Raw genomic sequence first — 22,330 nt, 5'->3', positions numbered from 1 at the left:
CATAGTGTATGGCATCCCACATCAAAGAGGAATAGGGGCATTGTCGCACACCACATGATGGGAGATAACTGTCACTTTTGGGTATAAATCCTAGCTATTTATTTACCATGTTATTCAATTGATCTTAGGTATATTCTTGGAACACGATCTATAAAAGAACATAGGCTTATACATTATATCATGGAGTAGCATCAGCATCACAACTCATTAGTTTTAACTTAGGTACACAATAAAAGGCAACCAAATGTGATCCCATGGGCGTGAAAACTTACTAGTAACTTGATAAATCCCTTTCAAGGTTGTGTATAAAGTTCCACGTTACTTAGGTGTCTTAAAAGTGGTAAAAGGAGGTTATTTTGGGTGGAGGGCATTATAGTTATTTTACACCTATGTGTGAATTCTCTGTGGATCGATATGCTTCCTATATGTTATGTATATGTTATAATATGTGAATTGTATGATAATAGTTCCTGTACGATGTGTTCAAGGATATGTTTGAGATAGGATACAAGAAGAATGCACAAAACGAAATGTAACGATAGGAGTAAAATACGTTCACGAAACGTTAATGCTAGGTTACATACCGGAGTGATATGGATAAGAGAGATTGATGGAAGAATACGGTTAGGTTACGGGTAGAAAGGGATAGGTTTGTGATAGATTGATAGAACGATAGCGTTATGTTAAGTTCTTGTGATGATATGACTAAGGTACGTTCATGTAATGATATGACTGTGATAGGTATAAGAACGTTAAGGCTATGATAAGTTAGAGAAGGATATGACTATGAAGTGTTTACGTTATTACTTATTTATGATATGATACATTGTGATGCAATATCTCAAGGTATGATGTGTATATGATGAAATGTTATGTTAAAAGCATAGAACGTTATGTTAGGTCTCTTAAATTGTGTGTATACAGCATGATATGAATGATATGAAATTACGATAAATGACATGAAATATAACCCCGTTAGAATTATGTATGATTTGAGAACGGAAGAATGAGAAACGATATGATATGAATGATGAACGATATCTGAAACGATATGAAAATGATATGATATGTACTTAATGCTAGCGGGGTTGTATTAAAGGATAATGAAATTGTATAAGTAGTGGGGACCTCATGCATTATGTGTGTTCATGCATTTGGGGGATACCCTTATCCCACCACGAGGGTACGGACGCGTACATCCAATGGCAGGACAACGATTGTTATGCTTTGCATAGCGCTACCGTGACGGTTACTAGTTTTAACAGGTCCAGCATAAGGGGCTCCCAGAGTATGCCCACAAGATAAGGAAAGTGGCCCAGCGGTGTGCGAACTAGCTTGGTATGGGCTGTGTGTAGAGTATATAGTACACGTCCACGATTACCCGTTAGAACAACACCGTAGGGAAAATGAAACGAAACGAAACGAAAGATAGGTCCCATCATTTCATTGCATTTGATTGTTATATTTAACCCCAATAGTGAGGTCACTTACTGAGTGTTTCTTTAAATACTCAAGCCATGTGCTACTACATTTTTCTGGTTAAGGCATGGCATTTCTGTACGGCTAACGATGGCATCGCAACTCGAGATCATGGCACCTGCATAGGATAATGGTATTTATTTTCTTAGACTTAGGCTAGAATAGGATGTTTAAAACTTAAAACGCTTATTTATTTTATTTTGGGTCTTTTGTTGTGTCATTTTAAAGATGTTTTCGAAACACGTAAGTCCATGGCTGTGTTTTAAGTTAAACGTTATGTTTTATGGAATTTAAATGAAGGCTTCCGCATTCAATGTTTATTGTACGTATATAGTAGCGACCTTAAATTAAGTAGAAATTTTTGGATCGTTATAGTTAGTATCAGAGCCCTAGGTTATAGATCTTGTAGACTAGCTTGCAATGTTGGCTTGGCATGTTCCATGGTCCCACCGTCGGTGCCCCGTCTCCGCCAGGTATGTCTTGCGTAAGATAAGAAAATGACATGTTGTTATTATTTGGTAATTATAAAATATAACTCATAATTGGACTTTTACTCTATTGATTGTATTATAATTTACTGCATTCATGTTAGGTTAATTCTATATTTATTATAATTTAGAATACGTTATGTTTTACCTTGCATGGAATGTGAATGTAAATTGTTATGTTGATGATGTTTAGATTTACTGAGATTGTTGCTGTGAATGAGTAGTTATAGTTTTAAGCTACTAAATGTTAGTGTATGCGTGAAAATGATTTTGCTAAGCAAGATCATATGTTTTAGTTAGACGTCTTAAACATAGATAAACTACACAATCTTATGAACATAGAGATGAGAATGAATGTACTAATGTATAGAGTAAGTAGTTTCAAATGGAATTAAATGACCTAAGAAGCTTGATAGATGTCAATATCTTATAGTATACTATAGATATTAAAAGTGGTAGTGTCTGAAAGAAAATGGTATAACTTTGATTTAGGTAAAGATGAAACTAAAGTATCAGTAAGAAAAAAAAATTGAGTTAGACCATAAAAGTTTAAAACATGTATACTTAAATTGATTGGTAAATGATATAAGTGTCTTTAATGGAAGATGAGCTTTGGAATTACTTAGATGTAGAAAACTTTCCTCCTTCAATCGTGGTAGCAGCATTTGTCCCATCATGTTCGCCATCGGCTCTGATATCAATTTGTTGAAATAAAATTTGCTCTAATACCAATTTTTAGAAAATAAAAGCCGCTTTGATACCGACTTGTAGAAAATGGACATTCACTCTGAAACTAACCCGTTTAGAAAACTTTGAAGGGGGTGTCGAGAGGGGAGAGACAAGGAGACAGACTTCTCAAAAGCCTTTTTCGATTTCACAGAACTTTAACTCTTTCTTCTTTTTCTCTTTTTGCTTCTTTTTGCTCTATTATGACTCTTGCTCTACTTGCTCTAATATTTCAATGATAAGTAAAGCCTATTTGCAAGTTTTCTAGCCATAACTATCCCACGTTTTCTTTACATGTTTTCTCACCCATATACTACTCATTTCCTAAAATAAGTATGGCTTTTTTACTCAATTTAAAAACTGTTTTTTTTTTCTCTCTCTCTTTCATTTAAGTTTATTTCCAACAAATATGTCATGCAGTTTATCTTCTAAACTATTTATTGGCAAAGACGATTGATACTCGCACTATAACGACCCAAGAAAAAGAAAAAAAAAAAGAGAAACTCAATCGTTGGAAAACTCGTGAGTTTTCTAGCGACCGCCGAGTTTCGTGGACCCCACGCGAAATGATAGCCACACCTCACTCAACCTTCAACCCACAACTGCCAGAATCGATCAAAATACTTGCAAACAGAGAAAAGAAAGAAAATACGAGAGCGAGAGAGAGATTTCAGATAACTTCGGCGAGTTTTCAATTTCTTCGACGAGTCCAAAACCACCCGAAAATCGACGTCAAACGCTCAGTTACCACCATGAGAATAATCCCTAACGAAAGCACAATAACTCAAGGTATGTTTTGTACTTTTTCGTAAGCGCCATCGTCGGTAACCGAGGTCAAAAAATTGTAAACATTCTTAGATCTATGGTTTTAGGAACTTTTAGGCCACTAAACTTCGAGGAAAGAAAGAAGATAAATAAAGAGGAAAAGGAAGAAAGAGGACCGATATTAGCAACGAAAACGCCTGTTAGATAATAGCTATGGTTTTATTTCTTAAATTTCGTTAGTTGTTTTTTACTTTTGAACATCTGAATTAACGCTCCCCGTTTAATGGAAGAGCATATTTTTTGCTGGCCATTTTGACCAACTTTTTGGGCGCAAGGTTTATGCCACTACTTCTAAATCTAGGATAGATTTGTTATTGAAATACGTGAAACTAAATCAAATAATAACCATCGGTTCTTCAGCAAATATTTCTCTCCCTTTCTTTTTTCGTTATTTTTTTCCTCGAAGAAGTTTTCCTTCAGCCGATTTTTACACGTCGACGTTTTCCTCACTATTGCTAGAAGTCAACAACGTCGCTGGTAAGGAAGACAAGATCCACAGATCCGGGTCAACTCGAACCCAAAATCTGAGAGAGCTAGCCCGACTTCTTTCCCCTCGGCCTCTACCTTCTGCCCAAACCTCAATCCAGCCCAGAAGCCACGGTTCAGCCCCATCGCCCCGCAATCGACTTGGGAGGGAATCAAATCTCGTTCGGTTGGTGTGCAGCGAGTGCGGGAATCAAACATCGAGCAGCTGCAGGCTCACCAACAGCATAACCACTCTCGGGTCCTCAACACAGGGGCAACAACATCACCAAGAGCACCGACGATGGGTCCTCGACACAGGGGCAACAAACCATATGACCGAGTGATATGAACCAAGAGACATCAATCATACAAGATGCGTCAATGAAGATGTGAAGAAAATATTGTTGAAATTATCAAAAGATATTTCAATTCATGCCACATTGAAGAATAATGAAGTTTTATGTTATAAATTTTGAGTAGATTACAATTTAGAGTTATTGTATTTCATTTATGTATTTTAAGACTTTTTATTTACTATAGGTTACAATTACACAATGGTTAATTATGCTCATTAAGTATGAATGTTACAACTCTTGGAATGTCTTTAATAGTTCCATTTTGAGGCTATATAAAGCCATGTATGTTGTATGTGCAAGAGACTTGAAAAATATAGTAAAAGAAGCATTTGTCCTTTGATAAGATAATGAACCATTATAAGGGGAGTAAGATTCAGATTACCTTGTTGATCGAATATCTCAAGGCAAGAACATTGTTTGAGATTCGAATCACTCCACAAGCAAGATCGATCATGTCTAGCTTGAATGATTCTTGTTGATCAAATATCTCAAGGAAAGAACACTTGCTTGAGATTCGAATCACTCCACAAGCAAGATTGATCATGTCGAGCTTGAATGATTCTACATGCAACCTAAACTACATAGAATTGCAAAGAAACTTAGCCAATTGCTAAAGAAGAGCACAAATGCTTCTTTTACTACATTTTCCAAGTCTTCTTACAAATAGAACATACATGGCTTTATATAGCCTCAAAAATGAAACTATTAAAGGCATTCCAAGAGTTGTAACCTTCATACTTTATGGTCATAATTAGCCATTATGTAAATGTAACCTAAAGTAAATAAAATGTCTTAAAATACAATAACTCTAAATTACTCTAAATTGTAACCCACCCAAAATTTATAACAATCAAACTTCATTCTTCTTCAATGTGGCATGTATTGAAACACCTTTTGATAATTTTGACAACCTTTTCTTCACATCTTCATTGAAGTATATTGTATGATTGATGCCTTTTGGTTCATATCAGTCCTCTTCTTTAGCCAATGGCTAAGTTTCTTTGCAATTATATGTAGTTTAGGTTGCATGTTGAATCATTCAAGCCCGACATGATCAATCTTTCTTGTGGAGTGATTCGAATCTCAAGCAAGTGTTCTTGCCTTGAGATATTTAATCAACAAGAATCATTCAAGCTAGACATGATCGATCTTGCTTGTGGAGTGATTGAAATCTCAAACAATGTTCTTGCCTTGAGATATTCGATCAACAAGGTAATTCGAATCTTACTCTCCTTGTAGTGGTTCCTTATCTTATCACCGAGGCCAGGTCTGCATTCTCTGAGATCGATTCGGGGATTCGTGGGATGGTAAAATTCGACGATGGCTCCGTCGTCGAGATCGAAGGGCATAGCACCATCCTATTCGTCAGCAAGGGAGGTGAGCACCGCAACCTGATTGACGTCTACTTCATCCCGAGGCTCAATGCTAGCCTTGTGAACCTGGGTCAACTCGATGAGACCGTCTACCATATTTCCATCGAGCACGCACTACTCAAGGTCTACGATGATCGACGACAACTGCTCACGCAAGTTTGGCGCACAGCAAACTGCCTTTACATCTTGGAGTTGGTGATAGAACAACCGGTCAGCCTCTCGGTCAGGACCGAAGAAGTATCTTGGAGGTGGCATACAAGGTATGGTCACCTAAACTTTCCTGCTCTGGAAAAACTACATAAGGAGGAGATGGTGCACCATTTTCCAGCAATCAAAGACGTGAACAAGCTATGCAACGGGTGCCTCATCGGCATATAGAGGTGCACCGCCTTTCCGTCTCGGACATCCTACTGTGCTGGTGAGCTGTTGGAGCTTGTGCACGGCGATATTTGCGGGCCCATCAAGCCGGCGACCCTAGGCAGCAAGACCCTCTTCCTCTTGCTAGTCGATGACAGAAGCCGCTTCATATGGCTGATTCTCCTGTAAGTGAAAAGTGGGGCGACATAGGCGATTAAGCGCATTCGGGCGTTAGCGGAGGCCGAATGTGGGAAGAAGATGTGAATGCTACGCACGGACTGAGGTAGAGAATTCACCTCAGCGAGCTACAGTAACTACTGCGACGAGCTCGGCATGCAGCAGCGACTAACAATGCCCTACTCCCTCTAGCAAAACAACAAGATCTTTGTTGATGACGGCCGGGATACCTGAAAGATTCTGGAGAGAGGCGGTAATGACGACTGTCTATCTTCTCAATCGGTCGCTAATGTGAAGCCTAGACGGGAAGATGCCACATGAGGCCTGGTACAATAGAAAGCCAGTGGTACATCATTTTCGAGTGTTCGGATGTGTCGCATACATGAAGGTAGCGCGTTCCAACCTTGTCAAGCTCGATCCAAAGGGGTTGAAGGTCGTCTTCATCGGCTACAAACCTGGGAGCAAGGCGTACAGACTCTATGATCCTGCGGGGGGTGAGCCCACGTGTCTCATGATGTCATCTTCGGTGCATTATTGCTGGTATGATCGCACCAAACATGACATGTGCACAAAATCATATTTAACCCATGCGGGAAGGCATGATCGAAACGCGATGGGCGTGAGCGGGGGAGGTTCTCATTTGTAGAGAAAGGAAGAAAAGAACTCGGAGGGGGGGTGAGCCCACGTGTCTCATGATGTCATCTTCGGTGCATTATTGCTGGTATGATCGCACCAAACATGACATGTGCACAAAATCAGATTTAACCCATGCGGGAAGGCATGATCGAAACGCGATGGGCGTGAGCGGGGGAGGTTCTCATTTGTAGAGAAAGGAAGAAAAGAACTCGGAGAAATTGAAAGAAAAAAAGGGGTGCAACACGAGGACTTCCCAAGTGGTCACCCAACTTAGTACTACTCTCGCCCAAGCACGCTTGACTGTGAAGTTCTGATGGGATCCGGTGCATTAGTGCTGGTATGATCGCACCCGACATGCCATGCGCACAAAATCGGATTTAACGCATGCGGGGCGGCATGATCGAAACGCGATGGGAGTGAGCTGGGGAGGTTCTCATTTGTAGAGAAAGGAAGAAAAGAACTCGGAGAAATTGAAAGAACAAAAGGGGTGCAACACGAGGACTTCCCAAGTGGTCACCCAACTTGGTACTACTCTCGCCCAAGCACGCTTAACTGCGGAGTTCTGATGGGATCTGGTGCATTAGTACTGGTATGATCACACCCAACATGCCATGCACACAAAATCGGATTTAACGCATGTGGGGCGGCATGATCGAAACGCGATGGGCGTGAGCGGGGGAGGTTCTCATTTGTAGAGAAAGAAGAAAAGAACTGGGAGAAATTGAAAGAAAAAAAGGGGTGCAACACGAGAACTTCCCAAGTGGTCACCCAACTTAGTACTACTCTCGCCCAAGCGCGCTTAACTGCGGAGTTCATATGGGAAGTGCATTAGTGCTGGTATGATCGCACCCAACATGCCATGCGCACAAAATCGGATGTAACGCATGCGGGGCGGCATGATCGAAACGCGATGGGCGTGAGCGGGGGAGGTTCTCATTTGTAGAGAAAGGAAGAAAAGAACTCGGAGAAATTGAAAGAAAAAAAGGGGTGCAACACGAGGACTTCCCAAGTGGTCACCCAACTTAGTACTACTCTCGCCCAAGCACGCTTAACTGCGGAGTTCTGATGGGATCCGGTGCATTAGTGCTGGTATGATCGCACCCAACATGCCATGCGCACAAAATCGGATGTAACGCATGCGGGGCGGCATGATCGAAACGCGATGGGCGTGAGCGGGCGAGGTTCTCATTTGTAGAGAAAGGAAGAAAAGAACTCGGAGAAATTGAAAGAAAAAAAGGGGTGCAACACGAGGACTTCCCAAGTGGTCACCCAACTTAGTACTACTCTCGCCCAAGCGCGCTTAACTGCGGAGTTTTGATGGGATCCGGTGCATTAGTGCTGGTATGATCGCACCCAACATGCCATGCGCACAAAATCGGATGTAACCATGCGGGGCGGCATGATCGAAACGCGATGGGCGTGAGCGGGGGAGGTTCTCATTTGTAGAGAAAGGAAGAAAAGAACTCGGAGAAATTGAAAGAAAAAAAGGGGTGCAACACGAGGACTTCCCAAGTGGTCACCCAACTTAGTACTACTCTCGCCCAAGCACGCTTAACTGCGGAGTTTTGATGGGATCCGGTGCATTAGTGCTGGTATGATCGCACCCAACATGCCATGCGCACAAAATCGGATGTAACGCATGCGGGGCGGCATGATCGAAACGCGATGGGCGTGAGCGGGGGAGGTTCTCATTTGTAGAGAAAGGAAGAAAAGAACTCGGAGAAATTGAAAGAAAAAAAGGGGTGCAACACGAGGACTTCCAAAGTGGTCACCCAACTTAGTACTACTCTCGCCCAAGCACGCTTAACTGCGGAGTTTTGATGGGATCCGGTGCATTAGTGCTGGTATGATCGCACTCGACATGCCATGCGCACAAAATCGGATTTAACGCATGCGGGGCGGCATGATCGAAACGCGATGGGCGTGAGCGGGGGAGGTTCTCATTTGTAGAGAAAGGAAGAAAAGAACTGGGAGAAATTGAAAGAAAAGAAGGGGTGCAACACGAGGACTTCCCAAGTGGTCACCTAACTTAGTACTACTCTCGCCCAAGCACGCTTAACTGCGGAGTTTTGATGGGATCCGGTGCATTAGTGCTGGTATGATCGCACCCGACATGCCATGCGCACAAAATCGGATTTAACGCATGCGGGGCGGCATGATCGAAACGCGATGGTCGTGAATGGGGAGGTTCTCATTTGTAGAGAAAGGAAGAAAAGAACGAGGAGAAATTGAAAGAAAAAAAGGGGTGCAACACGAGGACTTCCCAAGTGGTCACCAACCTTAGTACTACTCTCGCCCAAGCACGCTTAACTGCAGAGTTTGGATGGGATCCGGTGCATTAGGGCTGGTAGGATCGCACCCGACATGCCATGCGCACAAAATCGGATTTAACCCATGCGGGGCGGCATGATCGAAACGCGATGGGCGTGAGCGGGGGAGGTTCTCATTTGTAGAGAAAGGAAGAAAAAAACTGGGAGAAATTGAAAGAAAAAAAGGGGTGCAACACGAGGACTTCCCAAGTGGTCACCAAACTTAGTACTACTCTCGCCCAAGCACGCTTGACTGCGGAGTTCTGATGGGATCCGGTGAATTAGTGCTGGTATTATCGCACCCGACATGCCATGTGCACAAAATCAGATTTGACGCATGCGGGGCGGCATGATCGAAACGCGATGGGAGTGAGCGGGGGAGGTTCTCATTTGTAGAGAAAGGAAGAAAAGAACTCGGAGAAATTGAAAGAACAAAAGGGGTGCAACACGAGGACTTCCCAAGTGGTCACCCAACTTAGTACTACTCTCGCCCAAGCACGCTTAACTGCGGAGTTTGGATGGGATCCGGTGCATTAGGGCTGGTAGGATCGCACCCGACATGCCATGCGCACAAAATCGGATTTAACCCATGCGGGGCGGCATGATCGAAACGCGATGGGCGTGAGCGGGGGAGGTTCTCATTTGTAGAGAAAGGAAGAAAAGAACTGGGAGAAACTGAAAGAAAAGAAGGGGTGCAACACGAGGACTTCCCAAGTGGTCACCTAACTTAGTACTACTCTCGCCCAAGCACGCTTAACTGCGGAGTTTTGATGGGATCCGGTGCATTAGTGCTGGTATGATCGCACCCGACATGCCATGCGCACAAAATCAGATTTAACGCATGCGGGGCGGCATGATCGAAACGCGATGGGCGTGAGCGGGGGAGGTTCTCATTTGTAGAGAAAGGAAGAAAAGAACGAGAAATTGAAAGAAAAAAAGGGGTGCAACACGAGGACTTCCCAAGTGGTCACCCAACTTAGTACTACTCTCGCCCAAGCACGCTTAACTGCGGAGTTTGGATGGGATCCGGTGCATTAGGGCTGGTAGGATCGCACCAGACATGCCATGCGCAAAAAATCGGATTTAACCCATGCGGGGCGGCATGATCGAAACGCGATGGGCGTGAGCGGGGGAGGTTCTCATTTGTAGAGAAAGGAAGAAAAGAACTGGGAGAAATTGAAAGAAAAAAAGGGGTGCAACACGAGGACTTCCCAAGTGGTCACCCAACTTAGTACTACTCTCGCCCAAGCACGCTTAACTGCGGAGTTCTGATGGGATCCGGTGCATTAGTGCTGGTATGATCGCACCCGACATGCCATGCGCACAAAATCGGATTTAACGCATGCGGGGCGGCATGATCGAAACGCGATGGGCGTGAGCGGGGGAGGTTCTCATTTGTAGAGAAAGGAAGAAAAGAACTGGGAGAAATTGAAACAAAAAAAGGGGTGCAACACGAGGACTTCCCAAGTGGTCACCAAACTTAGTACTACTCTCGCCCAAGCACGCTTAACTGCGGAGTTTGGATGGGATCCGGTGCATTAGGGCTGGTAGGATCGCACCCAACATGCCATGCGCACAAAATCGGATTTAACCCATGCGGGGCGGCATGATCGAAACGCGATGGGCGTGAGCGGGGGAGGTTCTCATTTGTAGAGAAAGGAAGAAAAGAACGAGAAATTGAAAGAAAAAAAGGGGTGCAACACGAGGACTTCCCAAGTACTGGGAGAAATTGAAAGAAAAAAAGGGGTGCAACACGAGGACTTCCCAAGTACTGGGAGAAATTGAAAGAAAAAAAGGGGTGCAACACGAGGACTTCCCAAGTACTGGGAGAAATTGAAAGAAAAAAAGGGGTGCAACACGAGGACTTCCCAAGTACTGGGAGAAATTGAAAGAAAAAAAGGGGTGCAACACGAGGACTTCCCAAGTACTGGGAGAAATTGAAAGAAAAAAAGGGGTGCAACACGAGGACTTCCCAAGTACTGGGAGAAATTGAAAGAAAAAAAGGGGTGCAACACGAGGACTTCCCAAGTACTGGGAGAAATTGAAAGAAAAAAAGGGGTGCAACACGAGGACTTCCCAAGTACTGGGAGAAATTGAAAGAAAAAAAGGGGTGCAACACGAGGACTTCCCAAGTACTGGGAGAAATTGAAAGAAAAAAAGGGGTGCAACACGAGGACTTCCCAAGTACTGGGAGAAATTGAAAGAAAAAAAGGGGTGCAACACGAGGACTTCCCAAGTACTGGGAGAAATTGAAAGAAAAAAAGGGGTGCAACACGAGGACTTCCCAAGTACTGGGAGAAATTGAAAGAAAAAAAGGGGTGCAACACGAGGACTTCCCAAGTACTGGGAGAAATTGAAAGAAAAAAAGGGGTGCAACACGAGGACTTCCCAAGTACTGGGAGAAATTGAAAGAAAAAAAGGGGTGCAACACGAGGACTTCCCAAGTACTGGGAGAAATTGAAAGAAAAAAAGGGGTGCAACACGAGGACTTCCCAAGTACTGGGAGAAATTGAAAGAAAAAAAGGGGTGCAACACGAGGACTTCCCAAGTACTGGGAGAAATTGAAAGAAAAAAAGGGGTGCAACACGAGGACTTCCCAAGTACTGGGAGAAATTGAAAGAAAAAAAGGGGTGCAACACGAGGACTTCCCAAGTACTGGGAGAAATTGAAAGAAAAAAAGGGGTGCAACACGAGGACTTCCCAAGTACTGGGAGAAATTGAAAGAAAAAAAGGGGTGCAACACGAGGACTTCCCAAGTACTGGGAGAAATTGAAAGAAAAAAAGGGGTGCAACACGAGGACTTCCCAAGTACTGGGAGAAATTGAAAGAAAAAAAGGGGTGCAACACGAGGACTTCCCAAGTACTGGGAGAAATTGAAAGAAAAAAAGGGGTGCAACACGAGGACTTCCCAAGTACTGGGAGAAATTGAAAGAAAAAAAGGGGTGCAACACGAGGACTTCCCAAGTACTGGGAGAAATTGAAAGAAAAAAAGGGGTGCAACACGAGGACTTCCCAAGTACTGGGAGAAATTGAAAGAAAAAAAGGGGTGCAACACGAGGACTTCCCAAGTACTGGGAGAAATTGAAAGAAAAAAAGGGGTGCAACACGAGGACTTCCCAAGTACTGGGAGAAATTGAAAGAAAAAAAGGGGTGCAACACGAGGACTTCCCAAGTACTGGGAGAAATTGAAAGAAAAAAAGGGGTGCAACACGAGGACTTCCCAAGTACTGGGAGAAATTGAAAGAAAAAAAGGGGTGCAACACGAGGACTTCCCAAGTACTGGGAGAAATTGAAAGAAAAAAAGGGGTGCAACACGAGGACTTCCCAAGTACTGGGAGAAATTGAAAGAAAAAAAGGGGTGCAACACGAGGACTTCCCAAGTACTGGGAGAAATTGAAAGAAAAAAAGGGGTGCAACACGAGGACTTCCCAAGTACTGGGAGAAATTGAAAGAAAAAAAGGGGTGCAACACGAGGACTTCCCAAGTACTGGGAGAAATTGAAAGAAAAAAAGGGGTGCAACACGAGGACTTCCCAAGTACTGGGAGAAATTGAAAGAAAAAAAGGGGTGCAACACGAGGACTTCCCAAGTACTGGGAGAAATTGAAAGAAAAAAAGGGGTGCAACACGAGGACTTCCCAAGTACTGGGAGAAATTGAAAGAAAAAAAGGGGTGCAACACGAGGACTTCCCAAGTACTGGGAGAAATTGAAAGAAAAAAAGGGGTGCAACACGAGGACTTCCCAAGTACTGGGAGAAATTGAAAGAAAAAAAGGGGTGCAACACGAGGACTTCCCAAGTACTGGGAGAAATTGAAAGAAAAAAAGGGGTGCAACACGAGGACTTCCCAAGTACTGGGAGAAATTGAAAGAAAAAAAGGGGTGCAACACGAGGACTTCCCAAGTGGTCACCCAACTTTGTACTACTCTCGCCCAAGCACGCTTCACTGCGGAGTTCTGATGGGATTCGGTGCATTACTGCTGGTATGATCGCACCAGACATGGCATGCGCACAAAATCGAATTTAACGCATGCGGGGCGGCATGATCGAAACGCGATGGGCGTGAGCGGGGGAGGTTCTCATTTGTAGAAAAAGGACGAAAAGAACTGGGAGAAATTGAAAGAAAAAAAGGGGTGCAACACGAGAACTTCCCAAGTGGTCACCGAACTTAGTACTACTCTCGGCCATGCACGCATAACTGCGGAGTACTGATGGGATCTAGTGCATTAGTGCTGGTATCATCGCACCTGACATGCCATGCGAATAATTTCGGATTTAATGCATGCGGTGCGGCATGATCGAAACGCGATGGGCGTGAGCGGGGGGAGGTTCTCATTTGTTGAAAAAGGACGAAAAGAACTGGGAGAAATTGAAAGAAAAAAAGGGGTGCAACACGAGAACTTCCCAAGAAAAAGGACGAAAAGAACTGGGAGAAATTGAAAGAAAAAAAGGGGTGCAACACGAGAACTTCCCAAGTGGTCACCCAACTTAGTACTACTCTCGCCCAAGCACTCTTGACTGCTATGTTCTGATGGAATCTGGTGCATTAGTGCTGGTATGATCGCACCCAACATGCTATGCGCACAAAATCGGATGTAACGCATGCGGGGCGACATGATCGAAACGCGATGGGCGTGAGCGGGGGAGGTTCTCATTTGTAGAGAAAGGAAGAAAAGAACTGGGAGAAATTGAAAGAAAAAAAGGGGTGCAACACGAGGACTTCCCAAGTGGTCACCCAACTTAGTACTACTCTCGCCCAAGCACGCTTCACTGCGGAGTTCTGATGGGATTCGGTGCATTACTGCTGGTATGATCGCACCAGACATGGCATGCGCACAAAATCGAATTTAACGCATGCAGGGCGGCATGATCGAAACGCGATGGGCGTGAGCGGGGGAGGTTCTCATTTGTAGAGAAAGGAAGAAATGAATTGGGACAAATAGAAAGAAAAAAAGGGGTGCAACACGAGGACTTCCCAAGTGGTCACCGAACTTAGTACTACTCTCGGCCATGCACGCTTAACTGCGGAGTTCTGATGGGATCCGGTGCATTAGTGCTGGTATGATCGCACCCGACATGCCATGCGCACAAAATCGGATTTAACGCATGCGGGGCGGCATGATCGAAACGCGATGGGCGTGAGCGGGGGAGGTTCTCATTTGTAGAGAAAGGAAGAAAAGAACTGGGAGAAATTGAAAGAAAAAAAGGGGTGCAACACGAGGACTTCCCAAGTGGTCACCGAACTTAGTACTACTCTCGGCCATGCACGCTTAACTGCGGAGTTCTGATGGGATCTAGTGCATTAGTGCTGGTATCATCGCACCCGACATGCCATGCGCACAAAATCGGATTTAATGCATGCGGTGCGGCATGATCGACACGCGATGGGCGTGAGCGGGGGAGGTTCTCATTTGTAGAAAAAGGACGAAAAGAACTGGGAGAAATTACGCGATGGGCGTGAGCGGGGGAGGTTCTCATTTGTAGAAAAAGGACGAAAAGAACTGGGAGAAATTGAAAGAAAAAAAGGGGTGCAACACGAGAACTTCCCAAGTGGTCACCCAACTTAGTACTACCCTCGCCCAAGCACGCTTCACTGCGGAGTTCTGATGGGATCCGGTGCATTAGTGCTGGTATGATCGCACCCGACATGCCATGCGCACAAAATCGGATTTAACGCATGCGGGGCGGCATGATCGAAACGCGATGGGTCGTGAATGGGGAGGTTCTCATTTGTAGAGAAAGGAAGAAAAGAACGAGGAGAAATTGAAAGAAAAAAAGGGGTGCAACACGAGGACTTCCCAAGTGGTCACCCAACTTAGTACTACTCTCGCCCAATCACGCTTAACTGCGGAGTTTGGATGGGATCCGGTGCATTAGGGCTGGTAGGATCGCACCCGACATGCCATGCGCACAAAATCGGATTTAACCCATGCGGGGCGGCAAGATCGAAACGCGATGGGCGTGAGCGGGGGAGGTTCTCATTTGTAGAGAAAGGAAGAAAAGAACTGGGAGAAATTGAAACAAAAAAAGGGGTGGCAACACGAGGACTTCCCAAGTGGTCACCCAACTTAGTACTACCCTCGCCCAAGCACGCTTCACTGCGGAGTTTTGATGGGATCTGGTGCATTAGTGCTGGTATGATCGCACCCAACATGCCATGCGCAAAAAATCGGATGTAACGCATGCAGGGCGGCATGATCGAAACGCGATGAGCGTGAGCGGGGGAGGTTCTCATTTGTAGAGAATGGAAGAAAAGAACTGGGAGAAATTGAAACAAAAAAAAGGGTGCAACACGAGGACTTCCCAAGTGGTCACCCAACTTAGTACTACTCTCGCCCAAGCGCGCTTAACTGCAGAGTTCTGATGGGATCCGATGTATTAGTGCTGGTATGATCGCACCCGACATGCCATGCGCACAAAATCGGATTTAACGCATGCGGGGCGGCATGATCGAAACGCGATGGGCGTGAGCGGGGGAGGTTCTCATTTGTAGAGAAAGGAAGAAAAGAACTGGGAGAAATTGAAAGAAAAAAAGGGGTGCAACACGAGGACTTCCCAAGTGGTCACCCAACTTAGTACTACTCTCGCCCAAGCACGCTTCACTGCGGAGTTCTGATGGGATTCGGTGCATTACTGCTGGTATGATCGCACCCGACATGCCATGCGCACAAAATCGGATTTAACGCATGCGGGGCGGCATGATCGAAACGCGATGGGCGTGAGCGGGGGAGGTTCTCATTTGTAGAGAAAGGAAGAAAAGAACTCGGAGAAATTGAAAGAAAAAAAGGGGTGCAACACGAGGACTTCCCAAGTGGTCACCAAACTTAGTACTACTCTCGCCCAAGCACGCTTAACTGCGGAGTTCTGATGGGATCCGGTGCATTAGTGCTGGTATTATCGCACCCGACATGCCATGTGCACAAAATCGGATTTAACGCATGCGGGGCGGCATGATCGAAACGCGACGGGCGTGAGCGGGGGAGGTTCTCATTTGTAGAGAAAGGAAGAAAAGAACTGGGAGAAACTGAAACAAAAAAAGGGGTGCAACACGAGGACTTCCCAAGTGGTCACCCAACTTAGTACTACCCTCGCCCAAGCACGCTTCACTGCGGAGTTCTGATGGGATCCGGTGCATTAGTGCTGGTATGATCGCACCCAACATGCCATGCGCAAAAAATTAGATGTAACGCATGCGGGGCGGCATGATCGAAACGCGATGGGCGTGAGCGGGGGAGGTTCTCATTTGTAGAGAATGGAAGAAAAGAAATGGGAGAAATTGAAACAAAAAAAGGGTTCCCAAGTGGTCACCCAACTTAGTACTACTCTCGCCCAAGCGCGCTTAACTGCATAGTTCTGATGGGATCCGATGTATTAGTGCTGGTATGATCGCACCCGACATGCCATGCGCACAAAATCGGATTTAACGCATGCGGGGCGGCATGATCGAAACGCGATGGGCGTGAGCGGGGGAGGTTCTCATTTGTAGAGAAAGGAAGAAAAGAACTGGGAGAAATTGAAAGAAAAAAAGGGGTGCAACACGAGGACTTCCCAAGTGGTCACCCAACTTAGTACTACTCTCGCCCAAGCACGCTTAACTGCGGAGTTCTGATGGGATCCGGTGCATTAGTGCTGGTATGATCGCACCCGACATGCCATGCGCACAAAATCGGATTTAACGCATGCGGGGCGGCATGATCGAAACGCGATGGTCGTGAGCGGGGGAGGTTCTCATTTGTAAAGAAAGGAAGAAAAGAACTGGAAGAAATTGAAAGAAAAAAACGGGGTGCAACACGAGGACTTCCCAAGTGGTCACCCAACTTTGTACTACTCTCGCCCAAGCACGCTTACCTGCGGAGTTCTGATGGGATCCGGTGCATTAGTGCTGGTATGATCGCACCCGACATGCCATGCGCACAAAATCGGATTTAACGCATGCGGGGCGGCATGATCGAAACGCGATGGGCGTGAGCGGGGGAGGTTCTAATTTGTAGAGAAAGGAAGAAAAGAACTGGGAGAAATTGAAAGAAAAAAAGGGTTGCAACAGGAGGACTTCCCAAGTGGTCACCGAACTTAGTACTACTCTCGCCCAAGCACGCTTAACTGCAGAGTTCTGATGGGATCCGGTGCATTTGTGCTAGTATGATCGCACCCGAAATGCCATGCGCACAAAATCGGATTTAACGCATGCGGGGCGGCATGATCGAAACGCGATGGGCGTGAGATGCCATGCGCACAAAATCGGATTTAACGCATGCGGGGCGGCATGATCGAAACGCGATGGGCGTGAGCGGGGGAGGTTCTCATTTGTTGAGAAATGAAGAAAAGAACTGGGAGAAATTGAAATAAAAAAAGGGGTGCAACACGAGGACTTCCCAAGTGGTCACCCAACTTTGTACTACTCTCGCCCAAGCACGCTTAACTGCGGAGTTCTGATGGGATCCGGTGCATTAGTGCTGGTATGATCGCACCCGACATGCCATGCGCACAAAATCGGATTTAACGCATGCGGGGCGGCATGATCGAAACGCGATGGGCGTGAGCGGGGGAGGTTCTCATTTGTAGAGAAAGGAAGAAAAGAACTGGGAGAAATTGAAAGAAAAAAAGGGGTGCAACACGAGGACTTCCCAAGTGGTCACCCAACTTTGTACTACTCTCGCCCAAGCACGCTTACCTGCGGAGTTCTGATGGGATCCGGTGCATTAGTGCTAGTATGATCGCACCCGATATGCCATGCGCACAAAATCGGATTTAACGCATGCGGGGCGGCATGATCGAAACGGGATGGGCGTGAGCGGGGGAGGTTCTCATTTGTAGAGAAATGAAGAAAAGAACTGGGAGAAATTGAAATAAAAAAAGGGGTGCAACACGAGGACTTCCCAAGTGGCCACCCAACTAACTTAGTACTACTCTCGCCCAATCACGCTTCACTGCGAAGTTCTGATGGGATCTGGTGCATTAGTGCTGGTATGATCGCACCTGACATGCCATGTGCACAAAATCGGATTTAACGCATGCGGGGTGGCATGATCGAAACGAGATGGACATGAGCGGGGGAGGTTCTCATTTAAGTGGCCTTTCTATCGGCTCGGTTGAAAGACTTGTCTTATGTATGACGACACGTGCCTAGTGGCCTTGCACGTATCATTTATGTTTTATGTTATATGATGATGTGATGACGTTATATGATGACGTGATGACGATGTATGATGATGTGTCGATGTTGTATGATGATGTGATGATGTAATATGATGACTTGATAATGTTAGATAGTGATGCAATGTTGTTATATGATGATGTGATGTTGTTATATGATGATGTGATGATGTTATGTGATGATGTGATGATGTTAGATGATGATGCGATGTTGTTATATGATGATGTGATGATGTTATTTGATGATGTGATAATGTTATGTGATGACGTGATGACGTTAGGTGATGATGTGATAATGTTATGTGATGGTGTTAGATGATGATGTGATGATGTTATATGATGATGTGATGATGTTATATGATGACTTGATAACGTTAGATAAGGATGTGATGATGTTATATGATGATGTTTTCCATATTGAGCATGTTATATGATGATGAATGCCATATCGCATCGTGTCGTTAGATCGACATAAGACACAACCCTAAGAGCATGAAAATGATATTAATATAAATATCCACGAGCATGTGTTACCTAGAGTAATAAAGAGATGAGACTAGAGGGTTGTGTCAGAAGAGACATTATGATGGGTTTAGAGGGACCTCATGTATATTGTATGTTCATAAGCATAGGGCTACTTCCCTTTGAGATGACGAGTGCAGACAAGCATAATATGATGATGAGTGCGAATGCGCACAGATGAGGGAGTTCATGAGGCACATGACACTATAGGGTTCCACTTACCTTCGGACGTTACTACAGATTAGCTTGCCTAGAGGGTCTAGGGGGTGTGCAAGCGCCCTAAGGACTCACACTCGCACGTGTGAGTTGTATTTAGGGAAGTACTACAAATCCAATTTGTTCGAGACTGGAGGCCACCCCTATGATGTTAGAGATAGGTCCCTAAACCATGATTGCATGTGTTTGCATTTGCATGGCCCCCTATAGTGGGGCCACTTACTGAGTATTCTTTGAAATACTAAGACTGAGTGCCACATCATTTTTTAGGTAAAGGCAAGACGCACTTGTATGGAGGACGGCGACATCGCCAGCAAAGACTATGGCATGTGCACAGAGAAGATTCATATTTAAATTTCTACTTTTAGGTTAGAATAGGTTGTTATGCATTTCATCGTTTTAAATTATGTTTTACTGCTTTTAAGTTCTCTAAATTTCAGTATTTCGTATTTGGAAACAAGATTTAGTAGAAATTTTGAATATATGAGAACAAAATTAAAATGCAACAGATAGGAAGAAAATAAGATTAAAGAATTAAAAACCACAAACTAAATATAGAGGGAAAAGAAAATACAGAGGGTAAATACATATAGTAGTAAAACCCAAAATAACTAGAATAGTTGTATCTACTTTTTTTTATACAACAGTAACCATGGAAAATAAGATTTTTAATAAAAATATAATTATAGATATATAACATTTCAAGACTTTTAACAATGACCAATGTAAATTAGAGAAATAAGTGTGTAGAGTTCAAACTTGAAACTGATGTCATGGGCTTATATAAGTTGACTCGGATTACAAAGGACAGAATCGAACTTTCGTTAAAGATATATTCGTGACAACGACTTAAGCTAGCAAGGTAAGTCACCTTATTCTCGGTATGGTTATATTTGATGTTGACACGTGCCTCGTGGTTCAACACGTGTCATATATATTGATATGTGTGAATTGTCTGTGGATCGATATGCTTCTTATATGTTATGTATATGTTATAATATTTGAACTGTATGATAATAATTATGGTACGATGTGTTTAATGATATGTTTGAGATAGGATACGAGAAGGATGCACAAAATGAAATGTAACAATAGGAGTAAAATACGTTCATGAAACGTTAAGGTTAGGTTACATACCAGAGTGATATGGATAAGAGAGATTGATGAAAGAATACGATTAGGTTACCGGTAGAAATGGATAAGTTTGTGATAGATTTATAGAACAATAGCGTTAGGATACGTTCTTGTGATGATATGACTAAGGTATGTTCACATAACGGTATGACTATGATAGGTATAAGAANGAAAGAAAAAAAGGGGTGCAACACGAGAACTTCCCAAGTGGTCACCCAACTTAGTACTACTCTCGCCCAAGCACGCTTAACTGCGGAGTTCATATGGGAAGTGCATTAGTGCTAGTATGATCGCACCGAACATGCCATGCGCACAAAATCGGATTTACCCATGCGGGGCGGCATGATCGAAACGCGATGGGCGTGAGCGGGGGAGGTTCTCATTTGTAGAGAAAGGAAGAAAAGAACTGGGAGAAATTGAAAGAAAAAAAGGGGTGCAACACGAGGACTTCCCAAGTGGTCACCCAACTTTGTACTACTCTCGCCCAAGCACGCTTCACTGCGGAGTTCTGATGGGATTCGGTGCATTACTGCTGGTATGATCGCACCAGACATGGCATGTGCACAAAATCGAATTTAACGCATGCAGGGCGGCATGATTGAAACGCGATGGGCGTGAGCGGGGGAGGTTCTCATTTGTAGAGAAAGGAAGAAAAGAATTGGGACAAATTGAAAGAAAAAAAGGGGTGCAACACGAGGACTTCCCAAGTGGTCACCCAACTTAGTACTACTCTCGCCCAAGCACGCTTAACTTCGGAGTTCTGATGGGATCCAGTGCATTAGTGCTGGTATGATCGCACCCGACATGCCATGCGCACAATTTCGGATTTAATGCATGCGGTGCGGCATGATCGAAACGCGATGGGCGTGAGCGGGGGAGGTTCTCATTTGTAGAAAAAGGACGAAAAGAACTGGGAGAAATTGAAAGAAAAAAAGGGGTGCAACACGAGAACTTCCGCCCAAGCACTCTTGACTGCATAGTTCTGATGGAATCTGGTGCATTAGTGCTGGTATGATCGCACCCAACATGCTATGCGCACAAAATCGGATGTAACGCATGCGGGGCGACATGATCGAAACGCGATGGGCGTGAGCGGGGGAGGTTCTCATTTGTAGAGAAAGAAAGAAAAGAACTGGGAGAAACTTAAAGAAAAAAAAGGGGTGCAACAGGAGGACTTCCCAAGTGGTCACCCAACTTTGTACTACTCTCGCCCAAGCACGCTTCACTGCAGAGTTCTGATGGGATTCGGTGCATTACTGCTGGTATGATCGCACCAGACATGGCATGCGCACAAAATCGAATTTAACGCATGCAGGGCGGCATGATCGAAACGCGATGGGCGTGAGCGGGGGAGGTTCTCATTTGTTGAGAAAGGAAGAAAAGAATTGGGACAAATTGAAAGAAAAAAAGGGGTGCAACACGAGGACTTCCCAAGTGGTCACCGAACTTAGTACTACTCTCGGCCATGCACGCTTAACTGCGGAGTTCTGATGGGATCTAGTGCATTAGTGCTGGTATCATCGCACCCGACATGCCATGCGCACAATTTCGGATTTAATGCATGGGGTGCGGCATGATCGAAACGCGATGGGCGTGAGCGGGGGAGGTTCTCATTTGTAGAAAAAGGACGAAAAGAACTGGGAGAAATTGAAAGAAAAAAAGGGGTGCAACACGAGAACTTCCCAAGTGGTCACCCAACTTAATACTACTCTCGCCCAAGCACTCTTGACTGCATAGTTCTGATGGAATCTGGTGCATTAGTGCTGGTATGATCGCACCCAACATGCTATGCGCACAAAATCGGATGTAACGCATGCGGGGCGACATGATCGAAACGCGATGGGCGTGAGCGGGGGAGGTTCTCATTTGTAGAGAAAGGAAGAAAAGAACTGGGAGAAACTGAAAGAAAAAAAGGGGTGCAACACGAGGACTTCCCAAGTGGTCACCCAACTTTGTACTACTCTCGCCCAAGCACGCTTCACTGCGGAGTTCTGATGAGATTCGGTGCATTACTGCTGGTATGATCGCACCAGACATGGCATGCGCACAAAATCGAATTTAACGCATGCAGGGCGGCATGATCGAAACGCGATGGGCGTGAGCGGGGGAGGTTCTCA

The 22,330-nt window shown here is 44.7% G+C and overlaps 36 non-coding genes and 6 pseudogenes across 36 annotated transcripts; all 42 read right to left on the bottom strand.

The window, feature by feature from the left end:
- Window positions 1-7,114: 7,114 nt before the first annotated feature.
- Window positions 7,115-7,233, bottom strand: LOC111474252. Its single transcript, XR_002715929.1, has one exon. It is a non-coding gene; the product is annotated as a 5S ribosomal RNA (ribosomal RNA).
- A 133-nt stretch (window positions 7,234-7,366) lies between these two features.
- Window positions 7,367-7,485, bottom strand: LOC111474248. Its single transcript, XR_002715925.1, has one exon. It is a non-coding gene; the product is annotated as a 5S ribosomal RNA (ribosomal RNA).
- A 132-nt stretch (window positions 7,486-7,617) lies between these two features.
- On the bottom strand, window positions 7,618-7,733 carry LOC111474279 (annotated as a pseudogene).
- A 133-nt stretch (window positions 7,734-7,866) lies between these two features.
- LOC111474241 lies at window positions 7,867-7,985 on the bottom strand. The gene has a single exon (XR_002715918.1). It is a non-coding gene; the product is annotated as a 5S ribosomal RNA (ribosomal RNA).
- Window positions 7,986-8,118: 133 nt separating this feature from the next.
- LOC111474251 lies at window positions 8,119-8,237 on the bottom strand. The gene has a single exon (XR_002715928.1). It is a non-coding gene; the product is annotated as a 5S ribosomal RNA (ribosomal RNA).
- A 132-nt stretch (window positions 8,238-8,369) lies between these two features.
- On the bottom strand, window positions 8,370-8,488 carry LOC111474247. Its single transcript, XR_002715924.1, has one exon. It is a non-coding gene; the product is annotated as a 5S ribosomal RNA (ribosomal RNA).
- A 133-nt stretch (window positions 8,489-8,621) lies between these two features.
- On the bottom strand, window positions 8,622-8,740 carry LOC111474258. The gene has a single exon (XR_002715935.1). It is a non-coding gene; the product is annotated as a 5S ribosomal RNA (ribosomal RNA).
- Window positions 8,741-8,873: 133 nt separating this feature from the next.
- LOC111474255 lies at window positions 8,874-8,992 on the bottom strand. The gene has a single exon (XR_002715932.1). It is a non-coding gene; the product is annotated as a 5S ribosomal RNA (ribosomal RNA).
- A 132-nt stretch (window positions 8,993-9,124) lies between these two features.
- Window positions 9,125-9,243, bottom strand: LOC111474274. The gene has a single exon (XR_002715951.1). It is a non-coding gene; the product is annotated as a 5S ribosomal RNA (ribosomal RNA).
- Window positions 9,244-9,376: 133 nt separating this feature from the next.
- Window positions 9,377-9,495, bottom strand: LOC111474262. Its single transcript, XR_002715939.1, has one exon. It is a non-coding gene; the product is annotated as a 5S ribosomal RNA (ribosomal RNA).
- A 133-nt stretch (window positions 9,496-9,628) lies between these two features.
- On the bottom strand, window positions 9,629-9,747 carry LOC111474260. The gene has a single exon (XR_002715937.1). It is a non-coding gene; the product is annotated as a 5S ribosomal RNA (ribosomal RNA).
- Window positions 9,748-9,880: 133 nt separating this feature from the next.
- Window positions 9,881-9,999, bottom strand: LOC111474254. The gene has a single exon (XR_002715931.1). It is a non-coding gene; the product is annotated as a 5S ribosomal RNA (ribosomal RNA).
- A 130-nt stretch (window positions 10,000-10,129) lies between these two features.
- On the bottom strand, window positions 10,130-10,248 carry LOC111474266. Its single transcript, XR_002715943.1, has one exon. It is a non-coding gene; the product is annotated as a 5S ribosomal RNA (ribosomal RNA).
- A 133-nt stretch (window positions 10,249-10,381) lies between these two features.
- Window positions 10,382-10,500, bottom strand: LOC111474240. Its single transcript, XR_002715917.1, has one exon. It is a non-coding gene; the product is annotated as a 5S ribosomal RNA (ribosomal RNA).
- Window positions 10,501-10,633: 133 nt separating this feature from the next.
- On the bottom strand, window positions 10,634-10,752 carry LOC111474272. The gene has a single exon (XR_002715949.1). It is a non-coding gene; the product is annotated as a 5S ribosomal RNA (ribosomal RNA).
- Window positions 10,753-13,066: 2,314 nt separating this feature from the next.
- On the bottom strand, window positions 13,067-13,185 carry LOC111474271. Its single transcript, XR_002715948.1, has one exon. It is a non-coding gene; the product is annotated as a 5S ribosomal RNA (ribosomal RNA).
- A 133-nt stretch (window positions 13,186-13,318) lies between these two features.
- On the bottom strand, window positions 13,319-13,437 carry LOC111474230 (annotated as a pseudogene).
- Window positions 13,438-13,638: 201 nt separating this feature from the next.
- LOC111474268 lies at window positions 13,639-13,757 on the bottom strand. Its single transcript, XR_002715945.1, has one exon. It is a non-coding gene; the product is annotated as a 5S ribosomal RNA (ribosomal RNA).
- A 133-nt stretch (window positions 13,758-13,890) lies between these two features.
- LOC111474263 lies at window positions 13,891-14,009 on the bottom strand. Its single transcript, XR_002715940.1, has one exon. It is a non-coding gene; the product is annotated as a 5S ribosomal RNA (ribosomal RNA).
- Window positions 14,010-14,142: 133 nt separating this feature from the next.
- On the bottom strand, window positions 14,143-14,261 carry LOC111474261. Its single transcript, XR_002715938.1, has one exon. It is a non-coding gene; the product is annotated as a 5S ribosomal RNA (ribosomal RNA).
- A 133-nt stretch (window positions 14,262-14,394) lies between these two features.
- On the bottom strand, window positions 14,395-14,513 carry LOC111474277. Its single transcript, XR_002715954.1, has one exon. It is a non-coding gene; the product is annotated as a 5S ribosomal RNA (ribosomal RNA).
- Window positions 14,514-14,713: 200 nt separating this feature from the next.
- Window positions 14,714-14,832, bottom strand: LOC111474245. Its single transcript, XR_002715922.1, has one exon. It is a non-coding gene; the product is annotated as a 5S ribosomal RNA (ribosomal RNA).
- Window positions 14,833-14,965: 133 nt separating this feature from the next.
- On the bottom strand, window positions 14,966-15,084 carry LOC111474269. Its single transcript, XR_002715946.1, has one exon. It is a non-coding gene; the product is annotated as a 5S ribosomal RNA (ribosomal RNA).
- A 134-nt stretch (window positions 15,085-15,218) lies between these two features.
- Window positions 15,219-15,337, bottom strand: LOC111474267. The gene has a single exon (XR_002715944.1). It is a non-coding gene; the product is annotated as a 5S ribosomal RNA (ribosomal RNA).
- A 133-nt stretch (window positions 15,338-15,470) lies between these two features.
- LOC111474257 lies at window positions 15,471-15,589 on the bottom strand. Its single transcript, XR_002715934.1, has one exon. It is a non-coding gene; the product is annotated as a 5S ribosomal RNA (ribosomal RNA).
- A 133-nt stretch (window positions 15,590-15,722) lies between these two features.
- On the bottom strand, window positions 15,723-15,841 carry LOC111474259. The gene has a single exon (XR_002715936.1). It is a non-coding gene; the product is annotated as a 5S ribosomal RNA (ribosomal RNA).
- A 133-nt stretch (window positions 15,842-15,974) lies between these two features.
- Window positions 15,975-16,093, bottom strand: LOC111474250. The gene has a single exon (XR_002715927.1). It is a non-coding gene; the product is annotated as a 5S ribosomal RNA (ribosomal RNA).
- Window positions 16,094-16,226: 133 nt separating this feature from the next.
- On the bottom strand, window positions 16,227-16,345 carry LOC111474244. Its single transcript, XR_002715921.1, has one exon. It is a non-coding gene; the product is annotated as a 5S ribosomal RNA (ribosomal RNA).
- Window positions 16,346-16,464: 119 nt separating this feature from the next.
- On the bottom strand, window positions 16,465-16,582 carry LOC111474231 (annotated as a pseudogene).
- Window positions 16,583-16,715: 133 nt separating this feature from the next.
- Window positions 16,716-16,834, bottom strand: LOC111474239. The gene has a single exon (XR_002715916.1). It is a non-coding gene; the product is annotated as a 5S ribosomal RNA (ribosomal RNA).
- A 134-nt stretch (window positions 16,835-16,968) lies between these two features.
- On the bottom strand, window positions 16,969-17,087 carry LOC111474249. Its single transcript, XR_002715926.1, has one exon. It is a non-coding gene; the product is annotated as a 5S ribosomal RNA (ribosomal RNA).
- Window positions 17,088-17,220: 133 nt separating this feature from the next.
- LOC111474278 lies at window positions 17,221-17,339 on the bottom strand. The gene has a single exon (XR_002715955.1). It is a non-coding gene; the product is annotated as a 5S ribosomal RNA (ribosomal RNA).
- Window positions 17,340-17,539: 200 nt separating this feature from the next.
- On the bottom strand, window positions 17,540-17,658 carry LOC111474246. The gene has a single exon (XR_002715923.1). It is a non-coding gene; the product is annotated as a 5S ribosomal RNA (ribosomal RNA).
- Window positions 17,659-17,791: 133 nt separating this feature from the next.
- Window positions 17,792-17,910, bottom strand: LOC111474256. The gene has a single exon (XR_002715933.1). It is a non-coding gene; the product is annotated as a 5S ribosomal RNA (ribosomal RNA).
- A 133-nt stretch (window positions 17,911-18,043) lies between these two features.
- LOC111474229 lies at window positions 18,044-18,166 on the bottom strand (annotated as a pseudogene).
- Window positions 18,167-20,395: 2,229 nt separating this feature from the next.
- LOC111474228 lies at window positions 20,396-20,511 on the bottom strand (annotated as a pseudogene).
- Window positions 20,512-20,643: 132 nt separating this feature from the next.
- On the bottom strand, window positions 20,644-20,762 carry LOC111474270. Its single transcript, XR_002715947.1, has one exon. It is a non-coding gene; the product is annotated as a 5S ribosomal RNA (ribosomal RNA).
- A 133-nt stretch (window positions 20,763-20,895) lies between these two features.
- On the bottom strand, window positions 20,896-21,014 carry LOC111474243. The gene has a single exon (XR_002715920.1). It is a non-coding gene; the product is annotated as a 5S ribosomal RNA (ribosomal RNA).
- A 356-nt stretch (window positions 21,015-21,370) lies between these two features.
- On the bottom strand, window positions 21,371-21,489 carry LOC111474280 (annotated as a pseudogene).
- A 133-nt stretch (window positions 21,490-21,622) lies between these two features.
- On the bottom strand, window positions 21,623-21,741 carry LOC111474276. The gene has a single exon (XR_002715953.1). It is a non-coding gene; the product is annotated as a 5S ribosomal RNA (ribosomal RNA).
- Window positions 21,742-21,874: 133 nt separating this feature from the next.
- Window positions 21,875-21,993, bottom strand: LOC111474265. Its single transcript, XR_002715942.1, has one exon. It is a non-coding gene; the product is annotated as a 5S ribosomal RNA (ribosomal RNA).
- Window positions 21,994-22,126: 133 nt separating this feature from the next.
- Window positions 22,127-22,245, bottom strand: LOC111474273. Its single transcript, XR_002715950.1, has one exon. It is a non-coding gene; the product is annotated as a 5S ribosomal RNA (ribosomal RNA).
- Between the last annotated feature and the right edge of the window lie 85 nt (window positions 22,246-22,330).

This window comes from Cucurbita maxima, unplaced genomic scaffold (genome assembly GCF_002738345.1).
Source record: "Cucurbita maxima cultivar Rimu unplaced genomic scaffold, Cmax_1.0 Cma_Scf00280, whole genome shotgun sequence".
Classification (NCBI taxonomy): Eukaryota; Viridiplantae; Streptophyta; class Magnoliopsida; order Cucurbitales; family Cucurbitaceae; genus Cucurbita; species Cucurbita maxima.
Note: the sequence above shows the minus strand (reverse complement) of the source record. Positions and strands in the feature narration are given on the sequence as shown.